We start from the raw sequence: 27,747 nt of genomic DNA on the forward strand, positions 1-27,747 counted from the left end.
AATAATGGCGGAAGAACAAGATTATCCTTCTCTCCCAACCGCTTCAGCTGTCGGTCGTCAGCAGTAGTAAGCTCCACTGAGTTCAGAGCACATGCTTGCTGTGCTTTCAATTCTTCCAGAGGAAAAGAACTAAAGTGTGTGTGCGTGTGAGTTCCTGTGTGCACAGGGTTAGTGCACGTGTGGAGGGTGGGGGAGTCTGCAGGATCTGGTTCTCTCCTTCTACCATGTAGGTGTGGGACAGATTCATGCCATCAGTCTCAGCAGCAAGGGCCTCTGCCCACTGAGCCATCACACTAGCCCTCAATTCTGTTAAATGCTTGAAGTTTATTTTCATGAGGACTATTTACTATCAGCATGGTTTATCATAACATATGTTCCACGTGCATGTGTTCTACCAGGACTGGATAGAAAGTCCTGTAAATATCAACTAAACCATATGGCTTCATATGAGTTCTTCTCAATCCTTATTGACTTTCTGAATAGAATAATAGTTATGACAGTTATTGAGACTGCAATGTTAATGAAATTAACAACTAAAATTGTGGCGTAATGAAATTATCTTTTAAGTTCTGTAGTTGTTGTTTGTTTGTTTTTTTGCTTCTTATTTTTTTTACATTTATTTACTTTGTGTATTTATTTATGTCCTAACTTAGTTTGTGCTGTCATCCTGACAGCTCACGTTATCTGAGGGAGTCTCATTTAGGAGGCTACTTCAGTCAAACTGGACTGTGAGGATGTCTATGGAGCATTTTCTTGACTGCTAACTGACACGGGAGGGCCCGGCCTGCTGCCAGCGGCACCATTCCTTACGCAGGTGTAGCTGGGCTCGGTAGAAAAGCTATGCGAGCAGAAGGCAGGGGCAGGGCAGTAAGCAGCATTTCTCCGCTGTGTCTTCCTCGCGTTCCTATCTTGCTGGGGTTTCTGCTCTGATTTCTGTCTGTTGTGGACTATTGCTCACATGATGTAAGGAACAGAATGTGCTTTTGGGCATAGTGCTCATCACAGCAATGAAAGGCAAGCTAGTGTGCATGCACATGTACACATGCGCGTACGTGGAGGTCAGATGTCTTCTTGCAGGAGTCACTACTCCTCCCCGCCTGTTGCCAGGCTGGATGTTGCCAGGCTGCATGGCATGTGCCTTCTATCTACTGCACCATCTCGGCAGCCCTGCTTCAAGCTCCGAAGTGCTGATGCTCACTGCACATACCCTTATACTATTTGGTTGCTGGAAGTATCTGATGCTCTTCCTTTAACCTTGTGTGGCCTGTCCAGTTTGAATGAGATTGCTGACATGGTGGATCTTTTATGATCCTTTTTAGTCTGTCTTACCAATTCTGCCATAATGAGTAAAGGTTTACCCACAGCATATGTTTTTGTTTTTGTTTTTTTGTTTTTGTTTTTTTTTTGTTTGTTTGTTTGTTTTTCGAGACAGGGTTTCTCTGTGGTTTTGGAGCCTGTATCACAGCATATGTTTTTAAATGCCATCCTGCCGATGTCTGATTTTCACTCGATGGGGTTAGGCCACTTACATTTACTGTAGATATTAAATGTATGGTTACCTGCCATTTACATTTCTCCTGAACACCCTGCAATTTAGTTTTCATTTATTCTGTTTTTATTTTTTTTAATCTTCTATGTTTCTCAGGAGTTCAACTAACACACACATTACTTCATTTTCTCCTTTCTTCTTCCTCGTTTTCTGCGGAGCTTCGGTATTTTCAATCCAACAAGGCTTTCTGTTTGTTTCATATATTCAAATGACTGAAGAAAAAATATTTAATTCCTATCAAAGTCTTCTATATGGTCTTCTTTAGTTTTATGGTGAGTTTCAGTACTACTCATCAGCTAAAGTACACAGATTCTTCTCTAATCATGTTTTAAGATGCAGACTCCTTTGTTCTTCCCTTGCTCACTAAATGGACTGGAGGCCTTGTTTGAGAATCCTCTCTCTTGACACTTTTATCCCCCTTTATACAATTGGTGTCAAGCTGAGAGGTGAGTGTCCTTTTCCATCTCCCGTGATCTTTCTTATTCCCGTCTTTCCTTCTTCATTTTCAGCATCATTCGAGTGGACTGCCCTTTCTTTAGACGGCGTCAGTTCCACAGAGGTGATGCATGGCCAGCACTCCTCTGCTGTAAACAGTGCTGCCATGCACACTGACTCTAGCTTCCTTCTTCTCCGGCATTATCCTGAGCTTCAAAAAATCCAACATCTCTGTCCCTTTTCAGTTTCTTAACCTTCTCTTCGGCCTCCCCAGCACTGGTCTCTGTACCCGCAAGCTTGCTATGGTTTCCTATTGATCCTGAAGGCATGAATCACCTGTGCTTTGGGTGAGTGTCTGTGCAATGAATCAAGAGCAGGCTACCAACCTCCTGCTCCACAACACAAAGGACATTTCTTCAATTGGAGCATCCCTATTGTACACAAGGCGGCACACAGAAGGAACTCACATTGGCTAGCGGCCATTCGTTTCTAGGAGCACTGTACACTCAACTTCTAGCCCCGATTCCTACATTCTCTCATGGAATTAGAAACATGTAAGAATAAATGCAATATTTAGATTTAACAAGCAATGACTTGTAAATATACTGATGATTTTGACCTTGTAGTTCCTTTAAAAAATTTGTTAATAGGGCCATAGTCTGAAATTATAAGAAATTCAAATATATCATTATTGTTCATCCTAGTAATTTATAATCTGTCTTTTAATTATTCAACTCTCTCGTCAGCTTTGAACCATTAAAGTCCTAATAAATTGCTAGGACTCAGCTATTAATCTGTAGAACAAACACACATTTCCTGGTTGTCTTCTGCAGCTTTTTTTTTTTTTTTTTTTTTTTTTGAGTTTTGAGGCTGACTTCAGGAGAGACTTTTATCTCTGATCACAGCAGGGTATTTGGAACTGATGGCCAGGACAGAGCTTAACACCTACTGTTCCCACACAGGAGGACCTCCGAAGGAAACAAACGAAGGAAGTCACAATGAACCAAAGGATCCTGTGTGAGGCGGGTTTCGGGAATATATTATGTCACATTCTTTGTAATCAATTTCATTTTTCAATGCTCTCCTGTGTTGTCAAGTTTAGTGATGACCCATCTGGAAGGAGAAAACTCTGAAACAGAACTGAGGCTTTGAGTGCATCAGGAATCCCACGCTCACCCGACCTCTGGCTTGGCTTGTTCTTCCCCACGTCCCCCATTATTGCCTTTCTTTTACCACTTCTTCCTCCAAAAGCCTTTCTTGTTTCTCAAAATAATATCTTCACACCCACTTTGTATTATGTACTGTGCTTTCCTCATGATTTCAGCAACAACAAATGCCTGCTAATTCTCACCTGGGGTAAAGCTTTTATTTTCCTTGAAAAACTCTAATGTCACAGAAATAAATATTTCTGTAATTTGACCAATGTCATATGATGTTTAAAAGCCTCAAAAATAGCTTTTAAATAGGTCTCAATTTTGACAGTTTGTAGATTCCAGACTATATTTATGTATGCTTTCTCAACATATTGGCAGCAAAGTAAGTATCACTATTTGAAAGTAAGTGCTCTTTTTGAGATTAACGTAATGAATCTGTAACTGGGAAGGGAAAGAGCCACAATTTCCAAAGGTGATGACAGAAAAATGGCATTTGACGGTGGTGACGGTGGAAAACGGCCAGCAATCTACCAATACGAGGACAGGTGATAGACACGACCCGTTTTGTGGCTGCCAAACCAGCAGCCACTGTTGCAGCAGGTGCCCAATGCTGTAGTTCCGGCTGCCATCAAGGCAAATAAGTCTCTTGGGTGCCAAGCCAATCCAACGCACCAGAGAGTTCTGGAGCCAGTCTCTCCTTCTCCACAACAAACAGTCAAAATAACACCCTTGTAGACTTAACTATATCATAAGTATACCATGTGTTATTTTCTCAGTTTGCAAACAAATCAAATCCTGCAACATTTGCACTGGTTACTCAGTAGACTTCCTTTCTGCACAAAGCTTAATCATCCATCCAGCAACACTTCAAGATCAGTTTACCAGGGAGGTTTGAAATGACGTAATTGTGTATGATACAAAATTTTGAATTAGGGTTGAGGGTGAAAATCATAGTTTTGGGGCTCTAATGTCACAACAATATGACGGAAAATTTTCCATTCTAAAAGGTAACTGTGGGATGCAGGGAACTCCACCATGGAGGGGTCAACTTCACACACAGTATCAGTCAGTCACACTGGGGACCTCCCACTCTGAAAACACAGAGAGTGTCCACTCTGATTGAAAGGGGGTAAATTTTATCTAAAATTCAATCTCATCATGATAAAAAGAGAATCTGAACCAATATATAAAATTAAAGTAGGCTGTTTTGATTAAATTTCCAGTGCAACTGATAAAAACTGTTTATAACAAGGAAAGGAACACATTTTTAGAATATGAGAATGTCTGCTTCTCCTCTGGAAGAAAAGACTGAAGACACAAAACCCATCTCTGTAACTTCAGCATTGGAAAAGAAATAGGACATTTTCCATTCCATTTTCTGTCATCTTTTTTGTGTTCTTACCAGTGGGTGAGATGTAGGTTGGTATCTGATTTTTCCCCAAAATAATAAATATCGATAAACCCTACCTCACTCTACGAAGAACAGATAAAAAGAATTTTCAGCTTGCACTCTGAAACTCATGTTTTTTGTTTTGTTTTGTTTTGTTTTTACTATAAACAGTAACAACTTTCAACTGAGAACTCCTATCTTACTTGCTAATGGATTCTGAATGTTTTATAAATTAAGATATTGAGAATGGGAAAATCCTAAGGATGAATTGGAGGAATCGAGGGGGAAGAGATGACTCATTGTTTTCTTGTGTCTGTGGTGGGTGGGGATGTGGTTTACACGGAATGAGAGCAAACACGTACCCTGAAGACTGATAGATGGCTCCTGACACTCCGCCTGCATTTTATAACGCATGCTGCCTACCTGGATACAAGCTTGAAAAACAATTATACATGCATAGATCCACTCATTTCTGGTTCTTCCCTTAGTGATATCCAATATTACACAGTATTACACAAATTACATAAATAAATATTACACAATAAATACACAATAAGAAAGAGAGAAAGAACCTCAGGCTAATAAAAAGTATGATTATAGCTTCAAAGCTATATTTGTCTTTTATGTGTGTGTGTGGGGGGGATGTTTGTGTACCAGTTTACACGATTGTGTATGCACATGTGTGTGGAGGCCAAAGATCAACACTGAGAGTCTTCCTTGGCTCTCCTTATTTTTTGAGGTAGGGTCTCTCACTAAACCAGGAATTTGCCATTTTGGTCAGACTGGCTGGACAGCCTCAGATACCCTTCTGTCTCTGTGTACTGGGACTACTGGCATACTAAATTGCTATTTTCCTTCCTTCCTTCCTTCCTTCCTTCCTTCCTTCCTTCCTTCCTTCCTTCCTTCCTTTCTTCCTTCCTTCCTTCCTTCCTTCCTTCCTTTCTTGGCTCTGGGGGAATCTGACTCAACGCTTCAGAGTAAGCCGTCTCTCCAGGCTGCTCTTTGCAGTTTCTACATACATACTGCCTGAGTTATATAGGAGAGAAGTCATAGTTCAACCAAAACATGAGGCTAAAGTAAATATGGCATCATATAGACATAAATCCCACACAGGCCTAAGAATAATGTTTTTGTGTCACAGATGTCCTTCAAGTGTGAAAAGGTAATGCTAGGTTAGGAATATCTGCCTTTGCCTCCAAAGTATACATTCTGTTTTATTTGTTTCTTAGCCTTGTTTTCCTGTAGGCACAAGGGCAAGATTCAATCCCCCTGCATATTCCAGCTGCTCAGCCTCTCTGAGTTCTCCAATGACACAAATGTGGAGCACGCTGTTGGACTATCCCTTTGACATCAATAACCCACTTATGCAGCCCTTGACTACTGCAAAGGTCAGTCATCTAGAAGTGACTTCCACACTGCAGCACACACACAATACCGACTACTTCCTATAACGCTGAATAACAGACCCCTCTATTAGTGTGGCTTAACCACCAAAACTGCCACGATATGAAGCGTGGTTCAACCCAACGAAGCCTAACTGATTCAAAGTGACTAAGAAGTCTTCGCAAATGCATTGCTGCCTTTTCCACCATTAACATTCAAATCAACCAAGTTGCCATGAAGGAACAAGGCTTTGGCTACAAAAAAGGGAAAGTACTCATCGAACCAATTTTCTTTTTTTCTTTGGTTTTTCGAGACAGGGTTTCTCTGTGGTTTTGGAGCCTGTCCTGGAACTATCGAACCAATTTTCTAACTGAGAAGAAAGAATTTAATTTTCTACACCCACTTTTCTGTATCATTTCACTTGCTTGTGACAAAGAAGCATTATTTTCATATTTAAAATGTTTCTGAAAATTTCTTTATTTTCAGGAGACTGACTAAAATAAGAAGCAATCAGATGCTTAACTGCACCATTAGCAGGCAACTACAGAGCAATTACCGAAAGGAAGCACCATAACTGCATCACATCTGTCCTCTGTCCTGCATCACGTCTGTCCTGTGTCCTGCATCATGTCTGTCCTGTCCTGCATCACGTCTGTCCTCTGTCCTGCATCACATCTGTCCTGTGTCCTGCATCACAACTGTCCTGTGTCCTGTATCACGTCTGTCCTCTGCCTGCATCACATCTGTCCTGTGTCCTGCATCACATCTGTCCTGTGTCCTGCATCACATCTGTCCTGTGTCCTGCATCACATCTGTCCTGTGTCCTGTATCACGTCTGTCCTGTGTCCTGCATCACATCTTTCCTCTGTCCTGCATCACGTCTGTCCTGTGTCCTGCATCTCATCTTTCCTCTCTCTTGCATCACGTCTCTCCTCTGTCCTGCATCACGTCTGTCCTGTGTCCTGCATCATGTCTGTACTCTGTCCTGTGTCCTGAATCACATCTGTCCTCTGTCCTGCATCACGTCTGTCCTGTGTCCTGCATCACGTCTGTCCTCTGTCCTGCATCACGTCTGTCCCGTGTCCTGCATCACAACTGTCCTGTGTCCTGCATCACATCTGTCCTGTGTCCTGAATCACATCTGTCCTGTGTCCTGCATCACGTCTGTCCTGTGTCCTGCATCACGTCTTTCCTCTGTCCTGCATCACGTCTGTCCTGTGTCCTGCATCACGTCTGTCCTGTGTCCTGCATCACGTCTGTCCTGTGTCCTGCATCACGTCTGTCCTGTGTCCTGCATCACGTCTGTCCTGTGTCCTGCATCACGTCTGTCCTCTGTCCTGCATCACGTCTGTCCTGTGTCCTGCATCACGTCTGTCCTCTTTCCTTCTCATCCCCTGTGCTGAAGAACTAGCAAAAGCAGTGGAAGGAGGGTCCCACTCTTGCCCTTCTAACTCAAGAACTCTGAGGATCCCTAAGAAATTCAACTTGTTTCTCACACCACACAAATGGCTGGAAGTAGTCCTTTTCTAAAGACTGACTTTCATGAAGATACCATTAATCCTCACATTGTAAACCATCTCAGCTCTTGGTCTAGACTACAGTCATTCAGCCTATAAATCTCCCATCCACTGGCCCACCACAGTCTGGTTGATCTTGTTCCCATTTGCCACAAGAACGACTCTCTCAAAGGCAGGCAGCACATAACTGTGGAGCATGTGGTTCTTCCCAGAGACGAACACGTCACAGGGAACTCTGCAGAAACTGCAGCGCACAGCAACGGGGTGGGAACGATGGCGACTGTGCTCTGGACCCCGGCTTCTGAGCAAAAGAGGCTTTGGGAATAGATTCTAGAAGGCTTGTTTTGTTTTCAAGACAGGGTTTCTCTGTAGCTTTGGAGCCTGTTCTGAAACTTGCTCTGTAGCCCAGGCTGGCCTTAAATTCACAGAGATCCACCTGCCTCTGCCTCCTTAGTGCTAGGATTAAAGGTGTGTGTCGCCACTGCTCATTGGCTTTTATCTGGCTATAAAAGCTATTTTAATTATTTCATGCTTTTTTATACAATTTTTACAAATACAGTGAGAACCGTGAAAAGTATGTCACAAGGAGGCAGTGTGTCTCCTATGTCCTCTGACTGAGAATAAACATTTATATCATATATGATATTATTATTGGCCAAGAATTAAATCAACCTCTTTTATATAAAACTATATTAATCGCTTCAGATGGCTAATATTAATTATCAAGTTGATGCCTATGAGGGATGCTCATGGGCACACATGTGATTGTCTAAATCACCTCTAGAAATTACATTGAGGGGAGATCTTCATTACTCTACTTGACATGGGGACTGTGAAGCTGAGCACCGGCATGGACTCATGCACTGCTTCCTGCTCTTGACTGGGAATGGAGCATGACTAGCTCTGCCATGCTCCTGCCACAGTACTTCCCTGCACTAAGGCCAGACGGCTTGGAACTGGTGACCAAAACAAACCGCATCTCCCTTAGATTGCTTTTGTCAGGGCATTTTATCACGGTGAAGAAAGAAACTAAGAAGCAGTTAATATTCTTTCAAACAAGCGAATATCAGTTCAAGGCCAACGCCTCCTTTGTTGTGGCTGTGTGTCCTAATGCCTTAAGGAAAGCGCTGAGAGATGCATGGCTGAATACACACACACACACACACACACACACACACACACACGGGTGGGGGAGGGGAGGGAGAAAACAGACACAATATCAGACTCAAATAAAAGTTAAACTCCTAAGCTAGAAGGTAAAAAAATTCTGGCTCTACACTTTTAATAGTATTTTGGCATACAGTTTTGTTATGTTGAGTTCAAAAAGGCAAAAAAGTCAACGCACAGGACCTCTATGTGAATAAAACATTAGCAAGGTCGTGGATGTATGGCCTTTGAATCACACCACAATTTCCAAAGTCAGGGAAACTGGAAGATGTGCTGTCAAATGCCAGAGGAGCATTACTTTGAGAAACAGACACCTCACTGTCTGGAGAAAGTACAAATAGATCAGCAGCCCAGGCAGGAGAAGCGGGGACAAGGGAAACCAAATGCTGATTTTGGTTGAGGCCACCCTGGGATTTCAAGTATGCTAGCACTTTGTTTGACGGGAAGAAGTTACACACGATAGCAAAGTTCAGGCCAAAGCACATTGTCCTGGAGTACACAACTCATAAACCATTTACTTCCCCGCCACCATCACTGCCAGCACAGGCACTGGCAAGACATCACAACAGCTACCTAGGTCTGGACAGACCACACTCACCTAATCCCCCAACTAACCCCAGTGATTTATTGCAAGGTCACTAGCACGGAGAACCTAACCAGGTTCCCTTGACATCTACACACACCCTCCTTTTCAGTGACCACAGATAACCAGCTGCAGATGATGCAACACTTGACCCACTCTCACTGTACCCGGATGTTCAAGTTCTTTACAAGACATCTAATGAGAGCAATAACAGCTTCGGCCTGCCCTCTAACCATGCTGGGAAAGACTGCAGAATGCCAGGCTCTCCTTGCTTGCATTTCTCTCTTCCTAATGCAACATTCAGAGACTGCAGCAATAAAAAAAAAAAAAAAAAAAAAAAAAAAAAAAAAAAAAGTTCTTGTTTATGTCAAGTCACAGAGAGCAAAATCTTATTTAATGACTTTGGGGAGATGCTTCTCCTGACTTATTCTGAGAAGAATTCTCTAAATCTCCTTACCACTAGCAAATCTACTTGGTTACCAACAATAACAGCCACTTTAAAAGCTTGCATTTGGGGCTTCTAGTTTCTCACTAAAAGCCATTTTCTCCTCATCAGGAGCTGCCAACGCTGGTGTTAGATTTCACAGAAGCACTCCACAGATGCCTAGCTGAAGACATTTGGAGGTATGATTTACTATGAGAAGCACATGAGTAAAAAGATAAGCTGCACATTGTATATTTTATGACCCGAGTTCACAGCATAAGTTCAGTTTTAGAGAATAGCAGCTTTTCAAGAAATCAGACACAAAAAAATAGGTTTATCTGCTACAAATTAAAAATTTCCAAAAATTTTGCATCTCTGTCTCTATCATTGGCAACAGAAGAATTGAAGGTGTATCTAGTTCCCAGGTCAAAACAATCCTACTGTGTACTGTGTGTCTCAATTACAGTGAAGAAAGCAGGGATATCTCAGAGTCTGTGCTTAGTGGCTGGGACCAACCACACTGCCTGCCTTCGCATACAGGAAAGACAGCTCCTGAGAAACATGGCAAGCATCACTCATTCACATCCCCACCACCTGTACAAATACATCTAACTTCCATGGACTTGCATTTCCCTTTCTAGAAAGTGCCATCATGTCTCATGTATTAAATTCGCCCATAATTTAGCTTCTACAAAAGAGACTGAATCAACAAACCCAGTGGAAGTAATAAGTAATCCTCACCGAATTAATAGGTGAGTGGCACCTTCCAGATTTCTGAACTCAACCTTTTGATTGAAAGTTATAAACACTCAGGCTGAGAAATGAGGCCACAGGCCTCAAAATCCAGCCTTCTCTGTCCTGATGTGGTACAATCAATGGTGCTTTTAGAATCCAGTTAAGTATTATCTGTTTCTCTGTCTTCATTTTCCTAACTTTGTTCCCAGATTTTCCCCCGTGGCCTTGGATTCCCTTTATGTTCAGGTTTCTCCAGGTGCTGGGGCAGAAGATCCTCATGCTAAGATGCCGAGAAGGATATCAACTATATCTTGATGGTTGTGAGGACTTCTCTTGTGTCATTTCCACTGCAGCAAAGACTTTTTCAGAGATAACAATAAGAAAAGAAGAACACTAAAGGGAAAATTGCTGTTCAAACCAGCTTTTAAAAATTGCTTTTATCTGATCAAATTCCCTTCTCCTTGTAAAGCCTTTCAATAGCATCTCAGCAGATCACAGAACAGGCACAACAGGCCCTTATTAGAGATCTCCTTACCTCCCTCAATTCTGAGAGAAGAGGAAGGAACCCCATCTTTCAGGTAGACTTCTAGCTGTAAGATAATACATTTCCTTTTGCCGCTAAATCATTTAAGGGAAAGACCTCCAGGACTCACAGCAAAAAAAAAAAAAAAAAAAAAAAAAAAAGTGCTATTGCACACAAGGCGGTGAGATTGTCTCACTGTGCCTTTGTTGTTTTCAAGGCTACAAACACACTGATCATAAACCTGGAGCTTAGAAAGGAAGTCTGATCACCTCTGCCAGCCTTTTCTAACCTACAAAACCGAAAGATGAGCACACTCCAGAAACAGATAGCTTTCCACCTGGAAGATCTAGGAAAATAATCTACCTTTATTTTAAGGCAGAATAGACCTAGAATGGGCATTTACAAGGCCTACTTTCTGAGTCTATAGCCAGTTCCCTTTACCATCTGCTAGGAGCCAAGACAACAGAAACCAAAAGGAAGCCTGCGGACTATCTGACCCAAGCCCTTCCTTTGGGGACTAAAACATCCTTCGTTTCTCACTTAAATGCCAAGAAGTTATCCTGCTGGAGTCAAGGTTTCTATAAAGCCTATTATACTCTGATTTCTGTGGGTCACCTCTCTCTAGGCTCTAGGATTCACAGGCAATTAACTACTGAAGTGCTTTGCTAATTTTTCAAAATCCTTCTGAACTTTATAGAGCCTATTATTGCTTTGTTGTATGCACGAGAGTAAGGGTACTCCACGGAGCAATGGGAACTTTTTAACTATAAAATAAAATCACAATGCAAAATGTCTATAAAAATATAATAGAAACCCTACCATTTCCTAAGCAAAATGCTCGAGGTGCTGTATTGATAGGATATAACAGGAAAACTTACACTAGAATACATAAATCAAATCAAGAACTTCACTACCTGGGGCAGAAACAACACAAAAGCCACCCGATTCAATCAAGGCCATTCAACTCCAGTGCACAATAAGTTTATAAAGGTTTTACTCCCTTAGTCCTGCGGCTGTAGCTCAATGGGAAAGTACTTGATGCCTGAGCATGGGCCCAGGAGCCACTGCTTGGAACAGTCCCACTTCCCACATGCATACAAAAAGATTTCTCTCCCTCCAATCAGGAAGTAAGCTTTGGTTTACTGGGCAGAAAATTGCCTGTAGGCTGCCCCTAGGGCCTGTATGCACTGGGGTGACACCTCTCACTTCTCAGTAAAGAGCTTCTGCCCCAGACATTTTTGCCCTGGGTCTGAGTCCAGAGGACCCACTGCAAACACAACACTGAACAGGCCAATCCCTTTCCAGGATGCATTTTATTCAATAATACCACAACATCTGATGTTTCTGCTAAGGACCATATCACATCTTAAGATTGCGAGATTCCAAGGCATTTCGGTATCTTTCCCATAGACAATATTGACCTATTGAGCCAGACAGAGTTAATTCTCAGTGGCATAATAAGTAACACCATCAACTTATTCAAACAGTTAAATTAACCCAGTCTAGGAGTTTGAATATATTTGGCCTCCATAAACTCACAGTGGGTGGCACTCTTAGGAGGAAGTGTAGTCTTGATGGAGGACGCTAGATGACACACACCTTTAATCCAGACCTTGAGGCTGGAGGGCACACCTTTAATCTGGGTCAAACACTCTGGAGGTAATGTGTCACTGTCGGGGCAGGCTTTCTGGTTCCCTATACTCAGGATACCATGATGGGGGATGGTCAGCTGACTTCCTGTTATCCGCAGGTTATAAACACTCGCCTGTTTATCCAGCACCATGCCTGTCTCCACTCAGCCATGTACCCCGCCATGATGGACTGAATCTCTGAACTGTGAGTGAGTCACCACAATTGAACTACTTCCTTTACAAAAGTCGTCATGGTGTCTTTTCACAGAAATAAGAAGAACCTAACCAAGACACAGCCATTAATCAACTTTCTGATAAAGCACAAAACTGATGTAAAGAAGATGAATCAATCTGTCATCAATCAAAGCGTGTTTCCCTAGGCGCCAAGTTCACGGGTCACACTGAGGCATATGCAATTCTTGAAGGGAGAAACTGAGACTAGCAGAATGGTGAGCTGAAATGGGTGAAAAGATGACTAGCCCTGCTAGGGCAAGTTCCTTGTGTGTGCCTGCTTCAAAGGACGCACACAGACGGCATTAGCTTCCATTCTCTCCGACAAAAGCAGCAATGGCACAAACGCCATTGGTGTCCCTATGGAAGATCTGTAGGGCACATTGAGAAATGCCAGGCTCTTCTTCATTTGCATGTTCAGATCCTTATTTAACTCCAACTCCAAGAGAAAGACTGATAAAGAGTTTCAGGAAGGAGGACTCTGGGTTTTAACATGATCTTCTCATTACCCAGAGTGCTCATTACCAGTTATCACAACCCACTGTGAATTGTGCACCGACTGTGCAAGCAATAACTGCTGTCTGTATATGTGTATGGATGTGTGTATGTGTGTGCGTGTGACCACACATGTGTGAGTGTGCGTGGGTGTGTGTGGGTGTGTTTAAAGTGGACACATGTGTATGCATGTGTGTGTAAGGGCATCTATAGGCACATGTGTGGGTGTGGGTTAATGTATACATATATAAATATACATGTTTATGTATGTGTGTATAAACAGAAACACATGTATGGGTATGTGCACAGACAAACATATAGATATGTGCAGGTATGGATAAGCACATGAATGCTCAGCTTCTGGATTTTTCCTGATAAACTTTGGTGATTCTGAGGAAACAGCATCCTTTTGTTTCAGAAACCCTTTCTAGTGATTTTTTTTTTTTTTTTTTTTTTTGCCTCCTCTAATCTGTGCTACTTGTACCAAACTCCCTTCCTTCTTGGCTTCAGTTGCCCAAGCTGTGGTATCACACTTTTCTGGAACACAGTATCACTGGCATCTTTTGCACAATTCTCTAATAAATGGCTTTTTCAAGCCCTTCACACACTGGTAAGGATTTGTGGGGATCCTTTGACAGGAACAGAGACCATGAAACTGACGCAGGGCAATAGTGCAAGCACAAGCAAGCGCAATGCAAATTCACAACGAATAAGCAAAACCGGCCAAAACAACCTGTCAGCGGAACCAAAAGCATGGTAACTAATGACGTGAGCTCCTAGCCAATCACAACACGCCAGCAGCAGTGGCTGTCAGTTTCAAAATGGCAAACCAAAAATGTTCCTGTGGAAGTTTACTTTCCCTAACCACATAAAACCCCGACATTTTAACAATAAAGAACTTTGAGCTTTTGCCCTGGAATCTCTTGGAGTCTGTATCATTGCCCCCTCATCCCCTCAACCCCTGCCCCCTGGGAAACGGGGATTGCACAAAAGGCAGCAACATGAAGCCAGGTGTCTATCATTATTGACAACATGCCAAATGACAGCCTCATAGGATCTAAATAGTATCTTTTTGGAAAATACACAAAAATAATGTGATAAGGTGACTAATACATAAGAAACAGTCATGTCACTCTTTCAGAGACATAGTCTCACTGTGTATCTCCAGTTGACCATGACTATGTAAACCAGGCTGGCCTTGAATGCATAGAGTTCTGTGGGTCTCTACCCCCCTAGTGCTGGGATTAAAGGTGTCCATCACCATGCCTGGCCTAAGATAAGTGAAAAAGATAGGTTCACAGTTGTGTAAGTTTTAGGCACCGTCCCTGAAGGCTTTCTCTCATCCAAGAGGACAGAACCTACATAGCAAGGACATACAAAGGGTACGTGCACACAAATAAAACAGCCAGGGCCCAGCAGACGGTGGGAACCCCACAAAAAGTCATCTGCTCTGTCCTATAAATGAGTAGATGATGGAGGAAGGTCATTGGTTAATTAATAAAGAAACTGCTTGGCCCTCATAGGTTAGAACATAGGTGGGTGGAGTAAACAGAACAGAATGCTGGGAGGAAGAGGAAGTGAGCTTAGATGCCATGCAGCTGCTCCCCAGAGCAGCCGTGATAAAGCTCCGACCCAGGATGGATGTAGGCTAGAATCTTCCTGGTAAGTGCACCTTGGGGTGCTACACAGATTATTAGGAATGGGCTAAATTAATACGTGAGAATTAGCCAAGAAGAGGCTAGATGTAATGGGCCAAGCAGTGTTTAAAAGAATACAATTTGTGTGTTGTTATTTCGGGGCATAAGCTAGCCAGGCAGCTGGGAGCTGGGTGGCAGGAACGCAGCCCGCAGCTCCTCCCAACAAGTAGAGCTATCAGGAACATAAGAAAGACACTGCAAACTTTGAAGTCTAAAGGGAGGTTTGATAGTGGCGTACCAAAACAGAGCCAGGCCAAAGCGATGCATGCTGCTATTTAACAGTATAGAGGAATGGCTGCTGTCAAGAAATCAGTTCCACATTCTACACAGACTGAGGAGAAAGAAGTTCGAGGCCAAAATCATAAATGACAATGAGAAGAAAAATGCTTTCTCCTGGTTTGACAGGCATATGCTCTATACTTGTGCGAAATCATTCAAACCCCACTGCTGTGGATGATGAACACACGTGGATAAAATAAAAACAACTACATGAAAGCAGCCACAATTCGACCTCCAATTCTCCCAGCCCCTGTATTTCCCTAGAGATGTCGACGCCACTACAGACGTGATGCAAATGCCATGACTCCAGCAGCAGCTTGACGCCCAGATGCTACTTCCGAAGTCTCTGCGAAGGCAGCCAAGTAGCACATTCTGTTAGCACCGCAAACTTAACAACTGACTGTGTGATTTCCACTTGAAAATTAATAGACTTTTGGCTTTAGAGTAGTATAAGGCTTAATTTTGAAAGCTTTGGGAAGTTAGGATACTTCCCATACTATTTTGTTCCACTTTCTCCTTTCGGTTCCCCCTCACTGCATTACTGGTCCATGATGTGGGATGCCCCTCTGTATGCTGTGAATAGATTTGATTATCCTCTGTTAATAGGGAGGCTGCCTTGGCCAATGGCAGGACCGAATATAGCGAGGTGCGCAATCCAAGCAGAGGGACAGGGAGAAGGAAGGCAGAGTCGGGGAAGACACCCACTAGCAACCACCGAGGAAGCAAGACATGTAGAAAATGAGGTAATGTAGAAATACACAGATTAATGGAAATACATTAATTTACATGTAGAGGTGGTCAGTAAGAAAACAGAGCCATCGGTCAAACAGTTTGTAATTAATATTAAGCCTCAGAGTGTTATTCGGAACTGGTGGGCAGGGCGAAACCTCCAGTTCCAGGGCATTTGCTACAGTTGATGAACTAATGAACGAGTGAATCATTTTACTAAAGTCCATAAATTATGTTCATTGCAATGCTGTACACTGTGTAGGTTGTGACAATCACGAGCTGCAACCACCATTATAGTTTAACAGTAACTTAATGTCTTAAAAATTCTCAGCAGCTTTTCTTTTAGACAGAAATAGTGGGTACTGATCTATTTGTGAAAAGAAATATACTTACTCAGAATCAGTTTACCATTCTTAAAGGTAAAAATAAGAGATACAAAGGAAAGTGTATTCTAATCCAGCTGACAGGAAACCACAGTTCAGCCTCTGGTCCAGTGTTATTTTCCTATTAGCAAGACCACAGTGGATGTAAGCTGATGGCTGTGTGTGTGTGTGTGTGTGTGTGTGTGTGTGTGTCCATGTCCACATGTCTGTGTGTGAGCGCATGAATGTGTGTGTATGTACATGTGCATTACATGTCTATACGGGTGTATGTCTCTCTGTGTGTGCATATGCATCTATGTATGTGTCTGTGTTATTTGTGTGTGTGTGTGTGTGTGTGTGTATGTGCTTTCTGGTACCTTTATTGATGTGAACTTTAAGAGGGAGCTGATAAAAAAGTAGACTCCCCAGGATTTCCACAAACACACTGTTTGCCTGCACTTTTTGATGGGGACTAATTCTTCTGTATATGAATATTCACAGGTCTGTCTCATCTTTTACTGAAAAAGTTCAATTATTTGATATCAGAAAATGTACCGAAATCCAAGTTAATAAAACATGAGGAGAGTAAGGAAATTGTGTCCTGGATGAAGTAGAATTTAAGCAACTCTTTTTTTTCCTTTCTTTTTTTTTTTAATTAAGAATTGCCGCCTCCTCCCCGCCTCCCTTTTCCCTCCCCCTCCCCCCACTCCCCACTCCCCCTCCCCTCCCCCGCCCTCTCCAGTCCAAAGAGCAGTCAGAGTTCCCTGCCCTGTCCAGAGCATCCACAAGACCCAGTCCTGACACCTCAATGTTTCCAAGTTCCCACACGCCAACTCTACCCAGCAAAGCAATGGATGAGGGAGACCACCACTGCACACACAAGGAAATACCGTAGTGTCACACTTAGTTTTCAGGATCAAGTCAAATCCCGGTTGTTCTATATAAGGAAAACTGATACAGAATCATATGCTTTTACCTTTATGAACTAACTTTCCCAGCATCACACCTCAATGGACAAGAAGAGTTCTGCTCATCGCCTACTTCTTCAAAAAGCGTTCTGCCAATCTCCTCAACGAGAGACGCACACTCACTACCCTTTTCACTCATTGGAAATGAAGTGGGGCTCAAAAGGCTGGCCAGCAGTGCCTGGTGGCAGCCACAAGTCCCTCTCAGAAGGCAAACATACTTGACCTGACCTGTGAAGTAGGTTATTTCCATGCTATCACCCTCCCAACTCAAAGTTCAAACGGCAATTGGCTCATTTCACCCTGAGTTCTATCTATCTTTCCAGACATCTCCATCCTAGGCATACTGTAAATGTTGACCTGAATGTTCTAGCGACCGACCTTTGTCAGTACACAAAGGAAGGGTATAGGACCTGGCTGTGCCAAGAAGCAATTTCAAAAAGAAAACAAAGATGCACTAGACAAAAGGACTTAGTAACAATTCTACTTATCTTCTGAATGAGAACTATGCATACAATTCCAGTGCTCGGCTCTCTTCCCTCACTGCTGTTCTCAAGAGTCAAGTAGGTCTCTGCCTCTCCCCCTCTTTCTCTTTTCGTGTCTCTCTCTCCCTTTCTTTCTTTCTCTCTTTTCTCCCCCATTCCTTTTATCTCAATAAAACTCCTCACTTAAAAAATTGATTGCTCATAAAATTAATATTTATACAACCAACAGTTCATATTGGAACAGGCAGACAAGTATAGTCATCAAAACTCAGATGTTTAGTCTCAAACTCAGAAGTCTGAGAATATAACTAGAAACATAAGTTCACTGGATGCTCTACCAGAGAACCAGGGTTCAATTTCCAGCCCCCACAAAGGGACTTACAAACCATCTGTAACTCAAGTGCCAGGGCATATGATGCTCTCTTGTGGTCTCCATAGACTCAAGAACACCCTTGGTGTGTAGATACACATGTTGGCAACATATCATCCACATGTAAGTAAATATTTATTTTTTAAAAAATAGAAAAAAAATAACTGCTTATTCTAACTAATGAGTTACTCTGTATGAATCAAGATATACAAACCAAACACTGAAAAAACATAAGGCTATGAGTACAATTTCAGTTCCTCACTATTTACTAAATAACCATAAATAACCCAATTATCTAACCTCTAGGACTTGATGTGGGTCTTCACCTCTTAAGTAAATGGTAAAGAAAAGTCTTGATATTTTTAACATTCAAACTTTCTACAAGACTTTCTCAATGGCCATGAACAAATTTGTTGTCTCAAAGGAAATTTTAATTCATCCATGTTATATAGTTTATACCATAAAAACAACGAGTATATGATATACATTTTTTCCAGTAACACAATCTTTTCCCTTACTACCACACTCTGGCCCACCTTGAAAATGACTACATTCGACAATGTTCAATAAGTCTTGTAGCATTAATGTTTTATGGAATTAAGGACTATCTGACAGAGAACAGATGGTATCTGCATATTCTTCTGAATCTGTCTTCCCAAGTAACCTTGGCCAGGGTAAAGAGAAGCCAAACAGGCAGAACCAGCAGTAAGAGTCAATGAAGGCAAAAGACCAGGCTTGACTCAGCTTCTGAACCTATCTATAATACTGTGGCAGGCTACTCCAGCCTCCACTCCTCCTTCTGTCCACATAGTTCATATAGCAATTATGGCAGTTAATGTTAATTGTCAGCTGACAGGACTCAAAATCACCTATGAGGTAGCCCTGAGTATGCCTGTGAGGAATTATCTTGAGTATATTGATGGAGGAAGGAAGACCAGCCTACGTGGTGTGTGCTGCCATTCCCTAGGCAGGAAGCTCACTGTGGGTAGGGCCATTCCCTAGGTAGGAAGCTCACTGTGGGTGGGGCCGTTCCCTAGGCAGGAAGCTCACTGTGGGTGGGGCCATTCCCTAGGCAGGAAGCTCACTGTGGGTAGGGCCATTCCCTAGGCAGGAAGCTCACTGTGGGTAGGGCCATTCCCTAGGCAGGATGCTCACTGTGGGTGGGGCCATTCCCTAGGCAGGAATCTTAGATGACATAAAATGGAGAACATTAGCAGATTACAAGCATTCACTGCACTAGTCATGCTTGTGTATTGCATGTGGATGCAATATGACTAGCTCCCTCAAGTCCCTGCACGATGGCTAAAACCTGGAACCAATGGAAACGGTTTATCTATTTCATTATGCTCTAGAACCTTAGAACCTACATCATAATCTAGGCTACTACCCCCACCCTCTCATCCCCAACCCCATAAAGCATGCTACTTCTCGGGATTTTGTGTTTCCCTGAAGGGAAAAGAAAGGTCCACTGCTTATTTGGGATTCTAAAAGAATCTTTGGTCCCCCAAAATTAAATATTCTTCTTTTTGTGGTTGGAAAAAACAGACACCACAAACACCACACACACATGCACACACACACACATACACACACACACACACACACACACACTGACCTAGCATTATATCACAACTGTGACTTGACAAGGGGTTAAATATAAAGAAGAAAGCAAGAAGTACTATAGAAAGTACTTGCAGAACGACAGATCATTTCCATTTATCTGAGTTTACAGCTGGCAGCACCAGTGGACCTTGATCCTCACTGGTTTGTGCAGTCTTGCCCACAGCGGGGACATTTGTGGTCACTCTCTGACCTTCCTTCTCATTCACTTGCCCTCGTACTACCTTCTAGTTAGTAACTCGTCTCTGCAGAGCCTTCCTCAGAACTGAGCCATTCTTAAGCATTTCCTATCAGAATCTTAAGAGTCTGTCTTGGCTTCAAGGTCTTCACACCTCTGCATTCTCAGCAACCCTTCAGCACCCCTCCTTGGTCCTCCCAGGATTCCCAACGCTCGTTATTCCTTCGGTTACCTGCTGATTTGTACGCAGCCTACTCTAGCAAGGCACACCTCTCAATCTATTGGTCAATTCCATCTTTCAAACACATCTAAGGCATCCGTCTCCATTTCTTTAGTGCCTTCATGCTCATATTATCCTGTCCCTTTACACTTGCCAGTCACTGCTGCTGCGCCCTTGCCCCATCACCCTGCTAAATGTTGGTACTAGCTGACAAAACCCACTGACAGTTCTCTAGATTTCCCCTCTATCTGGGCTACTCTCAGACTACACAGGCAGCAGCCGGACAGGGAGAACTGGATGGATGATACTGGTCTTTAAAAGAATCTTTCATTTTCCCAAGATCTGCCCCAGAACTGTTACTAAAAATGCCTCCTACTTCCCTAGAGGCTTACAAAGGACCGCCAGAAGCTGGCCTGGATTCCCACTGCTCTTCCCCCAGATCAGTCCCCCAGGAAGTCCCAGTGGTAGGGCCCCCAAACCGAATTGACACCATTCACTTCCCCATTTCCATAGGATTACTCTAATTCAAAGCACCAACAAGTCTTCCTGGTTTACTAAAAACCAAAATGCAAAATATATATATATATATATATATATATATATATATATATATATATATACCTTTTAAAATATATATCAAATTATAATATTGTCTTGCAAACAAACAAAAAACTCCCCCCAGTTTCCTCCCGATTACTCCAAAGGCATCATTTAGCACTAAATAAAGCTGTGAGGTTTACACAGGAAGGTCTACCTTTCACTAGCGCCCTACTTCAGTCTCCACGCCTCCTGCTTCACTTCCTTTCCAGTAGGCATCAGGGAATGAGTGCAGTCTGAACGCCTGCTGTAGCTGCACTGCTGTAACAGACTGCGTTTACGAGATAATCACAGCATTACTCTCACAGACCACCTCTTAGCAATGTTGACTAAAATCCCCTCCAAAGTAATTTCCAGGAATCCACATTAATTATGTATGCTAGAAGGGGAAAAAGATAGAGAAAAATGTTCTATAATGGAGTCCATCTTTTAGATCACTAATTTATAGAAGTCCCTATAATAAAGTTTCTAAAAGCCACTGATATTTGCAATTATAATCATGTAAGAGGACAAGACCTAACTTATTTCACCACTACCAGGGCACCTTGATAGCAGCGAGAACAGTTTTCTAACATGGTAATCAGGTAAGCTGGTTTATGTAGGATTGAACTGTAACAAGGACTATGAGGACTTCCATACAATATCCAGATTTAGTCCTGAAAGAATTTGGTAAGGAATTCTATCTAGTTCATTTTACCAAAACAGTGAAAAATAACTAGGCCAAAGTGTCTGGGTTTCTTTTTAGACCCTTCTTGAAAACTCTTGTCACCTGTGAGCCAGGAGACTACAGAGAAACCGCACTAATGACTGGCACACTCAGATGAACCCTGCTGCACTAACGCTCCTTCTGATGCTTACCCAGCAATAAATCAAGGCTTCGACCTGTGCTTTCTCATCTAGATTACCCCACATTTAGATCTCATGCACACATACACACACGCGCGCGCACACACATAACCCTCCCCCACAAACACACAAGCACACCCACACGCACGCACACACCACAATACATTGTCTAATCATGCCTTTCGTGTTCAGTTTCATTAACTACCTATATGAAAGAGTTTTGAAGGAAGAAACTTAAAACTGTTTGTACCTAATAGAGGAATGTTCTCAAACATGCAAACATTCTCAGAATCCCTGAGAAACTTGAAAAATGAGATCCCTGAATCTCAGACACAAGGGATCTTTGTTATCATTGTTATCTAGCATGTACATTCAGGAATCCTCCCAATACTGTCTGCTCTCTCAGCTCCTTTTCATGTTGCTATGCTAAAATCCCCTGACCACGGCAACTTAAGGGAGAAAGAGTCTATTTGGCTCACAGTTCACAATTACAGTCCATCATGGCAGCAAGGTCGCAGCACAGGGGCAGCTGACCTCATTGTGCCCACGGCAAAGAAGCACGGAGAAATGAATGTATGAGCTCATGTATGAGCTCAACACCCTTTATCATATAGTCCAGGATCTGAGCTCAGGAAATGTCACCCCTAGTGGAAGAGCCTTGCCAACTCAATTAATGCAATCAAAATAATTTCCCCCACAGCCCAAACTCCCCAAGAATTCCAGGTTCCGTCAAGCTAACAATTAACAGCATCATCAACTCTGAGGACTCTGGTATGCCAATATGGTCCCGAGAGGCAAGCCCGGAACCCAGTGTTCTTCATATCATATGAATCATTTGGCAAATGATTCTTCAATGCTAGCAAAGAAGTGGTTTCCAATGACAACAAACAGTTGCAAAGCACCCATTTTTAAAGAACATGAGGGTGATTTAAAATAAACACGGATCACGTGACACCACGTGATGGAATTAACATCATATTAGATGATTCTGAATACCGAAATCCCACTGTTCTGCTTCTTCTGGAGACAAAGGCAAGGGCAAGCAGAAGCACCAGCAGGGTTAGAGATAAAGAGAGGGCTAGGGAGGTGAGATGCATGCATGGCACTCTTGGGTTCAGGGGATATAACTTGGCAACAGTGCCTTTACACAGGGAAGACCTGACCTACACCACAAGTTTAAGAATTCCTTTTAATCTGAGTTCATTTTCACACATGCTAACAGTAATGGTGTAAGTGCTTTATGCCCTGAATTAGCTCTTCATACATAAAAGCTTATTTCATCCTAAACGACACTTCAATTTGGAGCAGTGGATTTTTTTGACTGATATTTTTAAATGTGATCTTACTTAGGGGGTTTTCAGATCTATTCCTCATGAACATACTTATCTTCCTTTAAATACTGTGAATTTTACTATAAATTATACTGTACATGAAATGGTTTATAAATGGCAGTGTTTAGTGTCAGTTTTTTGCCAGAGATGACAAGTTACTTTAGCAACTCTAAGCCTTCCAATCATTTCAAGTACTCCATCTTCTTCTTGGCTTTGCGCTTACATTAATTGTCTCCTGGTTTTCCTTGACATAAAAATGCAAGACAGAAGAAAACTCAAGTCAACAAGCTAAGGGCGTGATTTTAGCTCAGCTGTTCTAGTGTTAACTTACAGCAGATCCCACTGGCCACGCCATCAATGGAGCTAGGGAGATGAAGGCTCAGTTACCCAGATGCAGAAAGCATGATGAAGGGAATCTAAGACCAGGATTTGAAATGTGAGACAGAGATCCACACTGCAAACTGCTCACCATTTATTCAATAAGTATTTATTGGAACTTTGTATGGCTGAGACACTATAATGCAGCTCTATTATAATATACAAATATATCACAATGTACAAAGGCCTCTGCACTTCCACTGAGCTTTCACTGTGAACAGGAGCCATGAGTTCCTCCACTCAGCACGTACATCTGCCACAAACGCTACTGAACACATTAGTGCCAGGAAGTATTCCAGGAGCCAAAGTCATTGAAATGCACTTGGGACAATCAATAAATTAAAATGTAGAATACCAGCAATCGGGACGCAGTTTTCTATTGACGAGACCACAGAGTGGCAGGGAGTGGGGCAGAAAACAGTAGGGAACAAGAGGGAGCATAATTCAGAAGCAATGGTCAGAGAATACCTTTGAGGAGGCGAACCTTGAGCAGAGATGTAATAACATCTGTGAGAGGGGTGTATTGTCATGTGATGGCAGAAAGGAGAAGGATGTCCAAAGGTATTGAGGTGGGGACTGAGCTGAGCTTAGTGATCCAAAAACAATACCGAGGACAGTCTGGCTACAGACACACACACTGGTGGAATATGAAGCCAGAGAGAAGCCCGTGACCTAGGAATACAGGCAGAGATTTTCTAATTGAGTCCCTTGTGATTACAGCCACTGGAGAGACAATATTGATAGAATAACATTCTGGCTTATGTTTCAAGAATGACAGCTGTCATAGAGCAGAAAGACTACAGAGAAGAAACAGTCGAGAAGTATTTAACTGTTGAGCCCAAACTAGTGGTGACAGTAGCCACGAATCAGGTTAAGATGTTGCCAGATTCCTAGGGTGAAGCCAAAAGAATGCAATGACAGACTAGACGTGGGAGCTGAAAGGGGCCAGTCAGCTAACAACCTAACCCAAAAGCTGTTCTCCAGAGGGAAACGTTATCGAAAGGCTACATTTCTATCTGAAAGTCACTCTGGCCCTTACAAGAGTCACTCATTTACAGCACAGATGTTACACAAGAACTCATATGTTCTAAAAAGTCATAATTTGTCATTCCTTAATGCAAGAAGCTCATAGTCACTGCTCTTCCAGTGAGTCATTAAAACTAGCAGGCGATTTCCACAGAAAGTCAGACATATGTCAGAGATATAATAAAGAGGGAAATTCAAAATGACTGTTTTGCATCAGCATGAGGAGCTCCGATCTCCTATGTGAAAATCCTTGTGTCCAGGAAACACTGTTCCATGTATGGGAAATAGTTTCCTGCTAGCTGTCCGTCACCTGTCGCTCTTACAATCAGCTAACACGCCTCTTCCCTAAGAACCCCTGAGCCTTGGGAGGAAGGAATAATTACAGATGTCCCGTTTAGGGCTCAGCACCATGCAGTCTCTTATTTTCTGCATCTTTAACAATAGTGGGTCTCTCTGTTAATCAACATCTACTGCAATAAACAAATAAATACAATGACAAGAGTAGAAAGACTTGACCAGAGTTGAGGGATGTAATGATCCCTGGGTAAAAGATAAAGCATTAGAAGTCAGTTTAATACTGTGTCCTCCCAGCAGAGTAACAGTAGTAGGTTCTGCCCTAGGATGTACGCCCTATCAAGCTACAAGCTCTTGGCCCCAATATGGTGTCATGAATAAAAAGTGAGCGCAGGGACCTGCTCTTAGCTGAGTGGCTACTGGCAACTGACAGCTGCTGGAAGACACACACACACACACAGACAGACACACACACCCCTCATAGTTGAATGGGAAAGAAAAGGGCTTAAGATCTGGGAAGCATTGGAGGAATGGGGTGAATAATGATTAAAATACATTGTACAAAATACTCAAAGAACTCATTTTAAAAGTGGAAACAAAGAGTCCTGACCTCACCATCAGGAAGAGAAATAGGAAAACAAGAAAGCTTTCAAGGAAAAGGTGGAGGGTTAAGTTCACCTGACTTAAAGGGAAAAGGAGAGACTTCCAAGCAGAAACCTGGTTGTATGACCTTAGTGACAAGGGCTACCTCAAATGATCCCTCACCAATCCAAAAGAACAATGCCACTGGGCACAGATGGCAGCCTCCCAACTGGTCCTGACTTTCTAGCTGCGTAAGTCTCCAGCCTCACTTCATAACACAAGGCCACCACGACTGGTAACGGTCACCCTGGATCACTATGGATATCAGGACACTGTGAAGGTTTAGTTTTAAACAGCAACATCACGATTCAAATCAAAACCATATTTTAAACCATTGATGATAGGTTTAAGAATCAGTGTATGTCTTATTTAGGGACTCTATTGCCATGAAGAGACACCATGACCACGGCAACTCTTATAAAGGAAATCATTTAATTGGGGTGGCTTGCAGTTCAGAGGTTCAGTCCATTGTCATCGTGATGGGACATAGCAACAGGCAAGCTGTTGTGTGATATTTTGTGTTCTGACAGATAAGGCTTGCCTGGAGATCAGAGGGCAGAGCTAGTAGTCACCAGTTAACCATAGAAGCTTGGTGTGGTGGCACAAGCCTTTAATCCCAGCACTCAGGAGGTGAAAGAAAGGAAGTGATAATGCCAGGCAGAGACAGGATCTGGTCCCTTTTGGACTGAGGAAGGTCACAGGTAGGAAGCACAGCTGCTCCAGGTACTCTGATCTTCCAGGTTTTCAACCCATTTTCCGACTCCTGGTTTTTATTGATTGAGATTATTTAGACTAACGCTTCAGCAAGCAGACATGCTGCTAGAGAAGAAGCTGAGAATTCTACATCTCTGATCTGCAGGCAACGGGAAGTGGTACTAGGCATGGCTTGAACATTTATGAGACGTCAAAGCCTGCCCATATAGTGACCCACTTCCTCCAACCAGACCATACCTACTTCAACAAAGCCACACCTCTCAATAGCACCTATGAGGTTATGGTTGCCAATTACATTCAAACTACCACAATGTATACTCACAGGGACAGAATTTAGTAGTTAGTTGATGGTGTGTTTATTATAAGTTTCGTATATCAAAAGCTGTACTTACAATTTTAATTTATGTTAAATTCATATAAATGAAAACATATGAGAGAATTTTAATAGGTTCCCACCAATACTGAAATGCTTTAGATGATCTACATTTAAAATACATGTCTTAATAGGTTTATAAGGAGAGATTAAATATTTGCAGAAGTACTGGTTATAAAATCACAACGTCTGAATGCTTAAAAAGAACCAAGCATATTAACTTTACCAAGGCATTTAAAATATTTCCAGAGAACTGGAAAGAATTCAGTGGTGAAGAACGCTTGCCACTCTTCCAGAAGACCCTATGTAGGTTCCCTGTACACAGGACACGTGGCTCATAACCTCCAATATAATCCTCCAGGAATTTTCAGGATCTGACTCTCTCTGACCTCTGTGGTCACCTGTATGCACTTGACATGCACACACACACAGAGAAACACAGGGACAAGTACACAAATCATGTAACAAATCATTTCTGACAAAGGTTTTATAACTAGGGATTTAAGGACGTTTGAGATAGGACTTAAGCATTAGTTGCTGCTTCTCTAGGCTGCTCTGCAAATATTATAGGAAAATGTCTGTCCAGGGCTGGTGAGATGGCACAGAGGGCCAAGCTTGACAAACTGACTTCAATCTTCAGGATCCACATGGTGGAAGGGGGAACCCGCTTCTACAAGCTGTCCTCTGTCCTCCACACATGTGCCTCTGCACACCTGTGTTCACGAGCGTGTGCGCGCACGCACACACACACATACATAAAAATAAACAAATAAATACAGAGTTAATTTGTAAAACATTCTTCCAGGTTCTGCCTGACTCTTCTAATACCTTTTTATATATTCAATAGTCACTAATCTGCCATTCCACAAAAGTAGTAGGGTGCGCACGGGTGTTGTTTGGGCTTTATCCTAACATATACACTCAATGTCTACCTCATTTCAATGATAGAAGAAAGTAGGTACCTGTTATGGCTTGGAAGGGGAATACACCCTAGAGATTCCGATGCTGAAGGCTTATTTTCAGTGAGTGTCACTGTTGGGACACTGGGAAGTACTGGGGAAGTACTTCACCTTTAGGAGGTGAAGACTTGCTGAAAGAAAGAGGTCACTGGGCTGTGCCTTTCAGGGGTGTATTTGTCCCTCTGCCCTTCCTGTCAGTCTTGTCCACCTTGTCACAAGGTGAGCAACTTTCAGCCACCACGCCTTTCTTCTGTGACGTTTATGTTTCACCGCAAACCCAATACATCCGTCAACCATGGACCAAAGCCCTGAAACCATGAGCGAAGATAAAAGTGTCATCCTGGATATTCTCTCCCTTAAGTTCGTGTGACAGCGACAAAGCTGGATACAGCATCAAATGAACCAATACCTTATGTTCATTCAAAAACTTAGTAAGAATGTGCATAGCAATGGGCTGAAGACTCC

The 27,747-nt window shown here is 42.5% G+C and overlaps 1 protein-coding gene across 5 annotated transcripts in view; it reads right to left on the reverse strand.

Moving 5' to 3' along the window:
* Positions 1-27,747, reverse strand: part of Cdk14 (cyclin dependent kinase 14) — a 617,691-nt gene that overhangs the window by 297,412 nt on the left and 292,532 nt on the right. The window lies entirely within an intron of this gene.

Source organism: Chionomys nivalis, chromosome 26 (assembly GCF_950005125.1).
Source record: "Chionomys nivalis chromosome 26, mChiNiv1.1, whole genome shotgun sequence".
NCBI lineage: Eukaryota > Metazoa > Chordata > Mammalia > Rodentia > Cricetidae > Chionomys > Chionomys nivalis.